The following is a 9,203-nucleotide window of genomic DNA, read 5'->3' on the forward strand; positions in this document are numbered from 1 at the left end:
GTGTATCTGCCCTGAGTTTAATCCCTAACATGGAGGTGGGAGGGAGGGCATGGCTAAGTTTGGCTTTTGAAAGATGGCCCTGTGTAGAGCAGATTTATGCAGAAGAGCAAACAGATCTGCAATACTAACGGGGCCATGGTGTTTAGAGGCACATTCTGAAGGCACAGCTGATAATACCTGTTAAGATGTGAGGAAGGAGGCAATGAGAGACGCCTGCATTGTCTATATTGTTCAGCCATCACCCAGGCTGTAACTCAGGTGGATGTAACGAGAAAGGTAAAAACCTCAAGGAAAGCTTTCAATTTTTGTTGTGAATTTAAAATTGTACTTCTGTCACATGAAATCTGAGATGTTTTCTTTACTAGGGATCAGTCATGGGAACCGCTAGGATTATTAGGGCATCCCTAGAATAAACGGCATTCCGTCATAGGGCTGGTAACATAGCCTTACAGATTTGTAGAGTAAGCCTACCAGGCTTTAATCCTAGCACTAAGGAGGCAAAGGTAGGCCAATCCCAGTGAGTTCAATGCCAGCATGGTCTACATAGCAAGGACAGCCAGGGCTACATAAAGAGCCCTTGTCTCAAAAAGCCAAAAAGGTAAAGAAAGAGAACTGATCCCACAGATTCCGTGCCTTTGTTGCTCTCTTTATAAAGCTAAACTGGTTGGAGGGGAGCATAACTATTAAAGTCAGTATCGACAAAATAAAATAATGCTATTCCATATGGTTATTGTAATGAATAAACAAGAAAGATGTAAAATACCTGGATGATGCCTGACAGAATAGGAGGCAATCAACAAAATGTGATTTCTCCATTTCCTCCTTTGGCAAAAGTAGACATATTTACAGCCAAAGAAAGCCTTAACTGCCAGTGTGTGCATGACTCAAATGAGATTCTTCCTGCAGGGGTCATTAGGTTTCCACGGTCCTTATTGGCTAAGCCTGAGCTAATACAGGTGCCTAGATTTATTACATATGGCCTTCATGACACAGAAACTTTATACAGCATTTCTCAACTTTTGTATGAGGTACAGGGAATATCCACAGGTTGGGGAAAGCTGAGTCATTTCCAATGTATTATATTATATATGAGAAAACAGGAGATGACAGACAATGGCCTGGGCACACCCCACACAAGTGGACAGTGTTCTGTTAACATGGCTTGAAGCTCCTCATTCTAGAAAATTCCATCGCTTTAGTGCTACTTCCTGACTGAAATTTATGCCTGCATTCCTCTATCCTTTTCCTCCAGTCCTGCTTTCCTAAAAGCTGAGGTGATGAAGAGAGGATTTCCATCATATTAGATGCCTGGAGAGGACTTTCAAGTTCCCTTATGTGCCTGGAATCACATCATGGGCTTAGAGACATTCTAAGGAGGAATGACCTTGATACCTATTCATGATGTCGAAACAGGAGGTAGATTTTTTTTTCTCTAAAGATGATTATGACTTGATGTTTTTGTTGGGATTTCCACTGCTGTGAAGAGACGCCATGACCAGTGCAACTCTTACAAAGGACAACATTTAATGGGGGCTGGCTTCAGGTTCAGAGGTTAAGTGCATTATCATCAAGGTGGGAACATGGCAACATCCAGGCAGGCATGACGAAGGAGGAGCTGAGAGTTCTACATCTTCATCCAAAGGAAGCCAGAAACAGACTGACATCCTCAGGCAGCTATGAGGAAGCTGTCTTCCAGACATCTAAAGGAGGGTCTCAAAGCCAACTGCACGGTGACACACTTCTTCCAAGAAGGCCACACCTACTCCAATAGGGCCACACCTCCTAATAGTACCACTCCCTGGGCCACTACACTTGAATAGTCAAGCAGCTATTACATTTATGATCTTAGCTCCTATCACATGTGTGACTTTGGATTTATCTACGTTATATGAAGTCTGAACTTTTGTTTCTGCAGCTGATAAGAAAAGTAGTAAAATGGGAGTTAATATTTACTAAAAGTTTGGGACCGTAAGTTTAACGAAAAAAAACATCTTTACTGATGATCAAAAGGACCTTGGACTGCCTCTCTTAAAAGCGATCGATCGATTCTTGTTTTTCTTCTATGCCTTTCTCAACACTAAGGCTGACACTGAGGAGAAAGAATAGAGCCTGGCCAATTTCCTTCCCTCACTATTATTTCTCAGAAAAGAAAACTGAACTGCATGGTTACTAAGACCTCGGAATAACTGAGTGTGTTACATGTCATACATGAGGCAGAAATGGAAGCTGTGTGATGTCACACTAGTGGTGTGTTACCCCTTTACTGCAGGAGAACTGGGTCCTGAAGAATAGCATTTTGGGAACAGACCTGAAAACAGAGATGCTAAGCCTAGTCCTAGCCTAAGCCTAGAGATGCTTTGCTGACAGGCTGTTAAGTGGAGTGCAGGAACAGAATGGTGGTGGGGATGTAGTCCCAGTACATTGGAGACAAACATGAGAAAGAGAGTTCTGGTCTACCATATCTGATTCTAACCCTGATCCTAACCTGTTACCTTCCCCTGCCTCTTCCATTGGCTCTGCTATGTGTCCATCTATCATTCCCTGAAGTCTCCAGGTGCCCTTGATTCTGCCTGCTCACTTCCTGATGCAGATGCAGCCTCAGGTTTAGCTTCATTTACTTCAAACATTTGACACTTAAAATGATATGGTCCCTGGGAGAAGCTATTACGTTTACCCCGTTAAGCGTATGGATCATGGTCAGAAGCAGTTGTCCATTGCCGTCTAACATACCATCTTAAAACATAAGGTTTGAACATGATTCATTATTTTTTCATGAGTTGACAGGTTGGCAGAAGTATTGCAAATCCAGATCAATTGGATTTGGGCTAAGCTCATTCATGTCACTGGGTGGGATGGCCCGTGAGTGAGGAGCTGGATGATCTACCACGGCCAGAATGACCCATGTCTGCTAAGTGGTCTACCATAGCTGGACTCCCAGGTGTGCTCAGGTGGTCTAAGAATGATCCAGGTCTGCTCAGGTGGCCTCTCAGGAGAAGGTCTGTAATTCGGACGTGTTGCCATGAGAACCAGAGAGAAGCAGAAGCACTCAGATGTTTTGAGGTCTAGGCTTCCAGCTGTCGGAACTTCACTTCCATATTCTACCCAACTGTCCAAATCATACACCCTAGATGGAGTGAGCAGAAGCTATGAAGGGTCCTGTATGGGGACACAGAGATTATTAACTTAAATAAAGCCACGTAGCCACATTCTCTAGTTGTCATGATATTCTGCCCAGCCTCGGACCCAAGGCAATGGAGCCAGCTGACCATGGACTGCAATCACTCATGCCATTTAGCCAAAATGAGTCTTTTTCTCCTGTAAGTGGTTTTCTCAGGTGTCACAGTGACAGAAAGCTGACGAACATGGACATTGGTGCCTCTAATTCTCCCCACAATCTCAGGTAAGTTTTCATCAAAGGGGAGGAAAGAGGACAGAGATCAGAGAATGAAAGTCACTTACAGCTCTAAGAGTCTTGTCCATGGGAACTGCTGGCTCCATCTCGCCTTAAACTCAGACATTCTGTGTTCTTCTGTTTGATCGACATTATCTTAGTACTTCCTGTGCCAATAAACCATCTTCTCATGCACCCTTTGTTCTGCACTGATCGTAAATAAAATAAAAGCACATAAAACATGTTCAACCATTTAAGTTTAACAACTGAGATTTTGTTTGACACAGAGAAAAAAAAAATGCTGTCAGGACCTTCCCCTCATTCTAATTAATAAGGAGTTTTAGTTTCCACCTTATTGACATGATTAAACCACTTACAAATAGAGAATAGAAAAGAACAGCTCTCATTAATCCATTTCCTCTCATAGCAGGTTTTCTTTTGTTAATTAGTAAATATTTCTACACTCTCCACTGTGAGGAACAAACCATGATGAACCTGGCACTGAACACATTCAGCAAAACCCACGTTCTATTCTGATTACAGGAGGTCCAGTTGACACCCGGCTGATATAATTTAATAGAGAGCATCTAACTTGCATTAGGGATATTTTATTTATATAATGCACAGTCCTTAACTTGAATAAATAAGGTAATTTGAGAATTCTGGTGGGAACCTACAGGTTACATACACTATCTTCTAGTAAGAAAGGACATTAGGACTGGTGTAGGACCTAGTAATGTATCCCTCACTTGTCCCCAATCCCATCTCCCATTGCTCAGTCACCTACTTTCCCCCAAAGTGTCCCCTATGCTTTTACCATGAGTACATATATGCTTGTGCTGTGTGTAGTTTATATGCATTTAAATCTAGGTTCCTCACGTGAGAAAAATGTGATAATTGTCTTTCTTGGTCTTTCTCATTTCACTTAACATGATCTCAAGTTCCATCTATTTTCACAAAAATTGTATCATTTCATTCTTTATGGCTAGATAAAGCAACATACACACACACACACACACACAAACATATACATATATCCATATCCTTTATGTATCACCTCGTGACCCTATAGGCTGGATCTATGTCTTGGCTCTCACACATAATGCTACAACAATGTGCAAGACCCCTTGTGGTCTGCTGACTCTAAGTCTGCCAGGTCTATGCTTGGGAGAGGGGTAGCTGGAATATGGGAGTTCTGTTTTTTGTTTTGAGGAACCTCCATCACTGATTTCCACAGTGGCTACACAAGTTTCTTGTGGCACCTTCAGAGCCACAGATGGACGTCTTTAATTGTGGCTAATCCCATCCGTCTGAGCAGTCTCTGAAAGAGAAACCAGACACTTAGCGGCCAGAGTTGCCATTGGCCAGGTGGAGCATAAACTCAAAGTTCCTTCCTGGCACTCCCCAGAGTTTCTTGGAGATCAGCTGGCTTCTGAAAATGAAGGGAACACAGCAGGTCCCGTCACCAAAGAGGAGCATCCAGCAAACGCTGCAGGCTCAGCTCATGCCCTGGAAGAGTTTGCTCCCAGGGAGGGCAATGAAACCAAAGGAGCTGGACGCAGAATTGTAAGTGACAGGTTTCCGACCTGGAAAAGCAAACAACGGAGAGTGGCACGTAGTGGTTTGCTGTGGGAAAGGTTGTTTTGTTGCATGGAGACGGTCTTTGGTGGCTCAATGAGGAACCTTCCTTGTTTATCTTTAGAGCCTTAGTCCTGGCCATGGTCCTGCAGGCTTGAGTGTACTCAGAGACTTCTAAACAAGAGAGTTTAGCTTATAAACTCATTACATGGAAGACTTAGGTGAGTTTCTCCTGTACTTCACATTCAAGAATTCAGGTGGAGAAGGTGGGTGAGCGATGCAGAGGGAGGATGAAAACTGTGGCTGCAGCCTCAGATTCCTGGGTGCTCAGGAGAGCTCTGCATTCCCCACTTCAGAGGTCAGCTCTGTGGGATTTGGCTTTCATTTCCTTCGGATCTAAAAAACTAGGTTTGCCTTTAGGTTGTGTTTCTTGAGTTCTTTGTAATGAGGGATGGATGGGTGACTCAGCTGTTAGAGCATTCACTGCTGTCTCAGAGGACCTGAGTTCAGTTCTTAGTCCGTGTCTCTGGCCTCATGCAGACACACACACACGCACACACAGACATACACATACACACACACACACACACATACACATACACACACACACAGAGACATACACACACACAGACACACACAGACACACACACACACACACACACACACACACAAAGACACAGAGGTGGGAGCAGAAGGGGAAAGAGAATTAAAAATAATTTGAATTTTTTTAAAGCAGGGGGAAAAAGTTAGGACTCAGTGGTTCTCGACCTCCTAATGTTTTGACCCTTAATACAGTTTCTCATGTTGTGGTGACCTCGACCATACATTTATTTTTTTGTTGCTACTTCATAACTGTAATTTTGCTACCGTTATGATCATAATGTAAATATCTGATATGCAAGATATTTGCTATCCAACCCAAAAGGGCTCATGACACACAGGTTCACAGCCACTGGGTTAGGCTTTGGGGTTGGGAATTCTTCTTTGTTTTCCAGTTTAAGTTTCCTTACAACTGTTTGCACATAGGGAGAGGTATTTTTTTTTAATTCTCTACTATTCTGGCTACAATTTCTTTTAAATCCCTCAAAGATGTCTATCTTCAAAGGGTAAAGATTTTTCCTGGAGGGTTATGGGGAAGGTTGACTGCCCAGAAATAAGTCAATAAAGAGAAGAGGTCCAGATGGACATGACTGGGGCTGCCATGTTCACAGGCAACATTGTAAAGACAAACACTGCCTGGGTGGGATGATGGGAAGAGAAGGCACATTTCAATGTATTGGATGAAGAAAACAGGGATGATCTTTTCCCTCCAAGGAGACTGTGAAGCAGCATGAGGACGCGAGCTTAGGCTCCACACACGTGAGCGCCAATCATGGCTCCATGGCTGTTTACCTTAAAAGTAATAGAGAAATCACTAGTTCTGAGCATGTTTCTACCTACCTTGTTCAAAACAATTAGCTACTCAGGAATAAACAATAGCTAATATATGTAGCTAATTAATTTTCAACAGTGATTGGGCCAATCCAATGGGGAACTAGTCTTCTCAATGAAAGTTTGGGGAAAAACAACAACAGGCTCAGAAACAACACCAAGGAATTAAGACTTGGCTTTTTTTTTTTTTTTTTACTTTTTTATTAATCATTTTATTCGTTTACATTTCAAATGATATCCCCCTTCCTGTTTACCCCTCCACAAACCTCCCATCCGCTCCCCCTCCCCTTTGTCTCTATGAGGGTGCTCCTTCACCCACTCACCCACTCCCCCCTCACCCCTCTAGCATCCCCCTAAGCTGGGGCATCACTAAGCTGGGGCATCAAGCTCCCTTGCCTCCCATTGATGTCAGATAAGGCCATCCTCTGTTACTTATGTATCTGGAGTCATGGCTCCCTCCATGTGTACTCTCTGGTTGTTGGTTTAGTCCCTGGGAGCTCTGAGTGGTCCAGTTAGCTGATATTGTTCTTCTTATGGGGTTGCAATCCCCTTCAGGTCCTTCAGTCCTTTCCCTAGCTCTTCCATTAAGGTCCCCAGGCTCAGTCCGATGGTTGGCTGTGAGTATCTGCATCTGTATTGGACAGATGCTGGCAGAGCCTCTCATGGAACAGCCATATCAGGCTCCTGTCAGCAAGTGCTTCTTGGCATCAGCAGTAGTGTCTGGGTTTGGTGTCTGCAAATGGGATGGATCCTTAGGTGGGGCAGTCTCTGGATGACTTTCCTTATGTTCCTTCTTTTTTTTTTTTTTTTTTTTTTTTTTTTTTTTTTTTTTTTTTTTTTTTTTTTTTTTTGTCCCTGTCTTTCCTTTGAACAGGAACATTTCTGGGTTGAAATTTTTGAGATGCGTGGGTGTCCCATCCTACAAATGGGGGCCATGCCTATCTACTAAAGGAGGTCTCTATAGATTGTATCTCCCTTTGTTGGTTATTATGGCTAAAGCCATCCCCATTGGGTACTATGGATGAACTAAAACTATCGGACTATATTTATAAGAAATATAACGGTTCAGTTGGGTCCCAGCAGCAGCTGAAGCCGCTCAGTTCTTCTGTAGCTCTTTCTGTCTCCCCTTTGCTTCTGGAAACACAGCATCTGGTGTGGCTGTCTCTGATGACAGTGTCATCAAGGTGTTCAATGACGTGAAAGTGTGTAAGTCCTCGCACTGGAAGAAGTGAAGAAATGCAAGGAGGCGGCGCTCTTCTGCCTGAGAGAGGACAAGAAGAATATTCTGGTTGGTGGGCAGGGATATCCTGGAAGGAAATGTGGAACTGTCTCTGAATGACCCCTACTCCACTTTTGTCAAGATGCTGCCAGACAAGGACTGGCGCTATGCTCTCTGTGATGCAACCTATGAGACCAAGGAGAGCAAGAAGGGAGACCTGCTGTTTATCTTCTGGACCCCAAGAGTGCTCCCCTTAAGATCAAAATGATCTATGGCAGCACCAAGGATGCCATCAAGAGAAAACTGACAGGAATCAAGCATGAATTACAAGCAGACTTCTACGAGAGGCCAAGACTGCTGCACCCTGGTAGAAAAACTACATAGCAGTACCACCATCTTTTTGGATGGCAAGCCTTTCTGAGAGGCTTCCAGCCCCTGCCTGAAGCATGTAGCAACCCCAGACCAGCTCTTGGATGTTACAAGCTGGCACTTTTCTGCCAGACCAGAGGGGCCGGGGATCGAAGCAAGGGGAGGACAATCGTTTCACTCCGGTTGCCGACGTCATTGCCACCCACTGAATCACCCCCCTCCCTCCATTGTCATAGTTCTGGACTTCCCAAACGGCTTTGACCTTTTGCTCCCTTTTGGGCTTAAGTAGACCAAGTCCTGTCCCAGGCACCAGTTTGGGGGGAGCTTATATTTTTTACCAACAGCCCTGCTCCTCATCAGTCTTCATTCCGTGCTGCCAACTTTTAACTGCAGTAGTGATGTCTGTGCTGTCTGTTTAGCTCTGTATGTAAACGAAACGTGGAAATGGTCATCACTGCACCCGCCAGGTGCTCTTTTTCCTTTCCCTTGATTTTGGCTACACGGGGCCGGGGGGGGGCTAATTAACAAAAGAAGAGGAAGAAGAGAAGGAGGAGGAGAGACATAGCGATAAACCATCATGACCTTGGAGTGAGTCATGGCATCTTAGGTATGACGCCAAGATGACAAGTGGCAGAGAGAGCATGGATAAATTAGATTCTGTCTAGATGAAAATGCTCGTGCCTCAGTGGCCATCATTAAAAAATGCAAGAAAAAGGATAGGAAATGGTAGAAATGTTTATAAGACATATGTCCAAGGAACTTGAACCCAAAATGTGTAAAAGACACAAATCAATAATAAAAAGGCAAACATCCAGTTTTAAGACTGTTATGTCAGTTATTGTTCTACTGTTGTGAAGAGACACTATGACCAAGGAAATTAATTAATTAATTAATTTATTTATTTATTTTAAAAAAGCATTTAATTGGGCTTGGGCTTGGGCTTGATTACAGTTTCAAAGAGTTAGGCATCATCATCATGGCAGGAAATGAAGCAACAGGCAGGCAGGCATGTTGCTAGAAGTAACTGAAAGCTTAAATCATACCCACAGGCAGGCAGCAGAAAGAGAGCCATACTGGGCCTGGTGTGGGCTTTTGAAACCTCAAAGCCCACACACAGTGGCTCATCTCCTCCAACAATTCCACACCTCCTAGTCCTTCCTAAACAGTCCACCTGGAAACCAAACATTCGAATCTATCAGCCCTCTGGGGGCCATT

General features: G+C 43.8%; 1 pseudogene; it reads left to right on the forward strand.

The window, feature by feature from the left end:
• Positions 1-7,417: 7,417 nt before the first annotated feature.
• Positions 7,418-8,116, forward strand: LOC116884422 (annotated as a pseudogene).
• The last annotated feature ends 1,087 nt before the right edge of the window (positions 8,117-9,203 follow it).

This window comes from Rattus rattus, chromosome 15, assembly GCF_011064425.1.
Source record: "Rattus rattus isolate New Zealand chromosome 15, Rrattus_CSIRO_v1, whole genome shotgun sequence".
In the NCBI taxonomy this organism is placed as follows: Eukaryota; Metazoa; Chordata; class Mammalia; order Rodentia; family Muridae; genus Rattus; species Rattus rattus.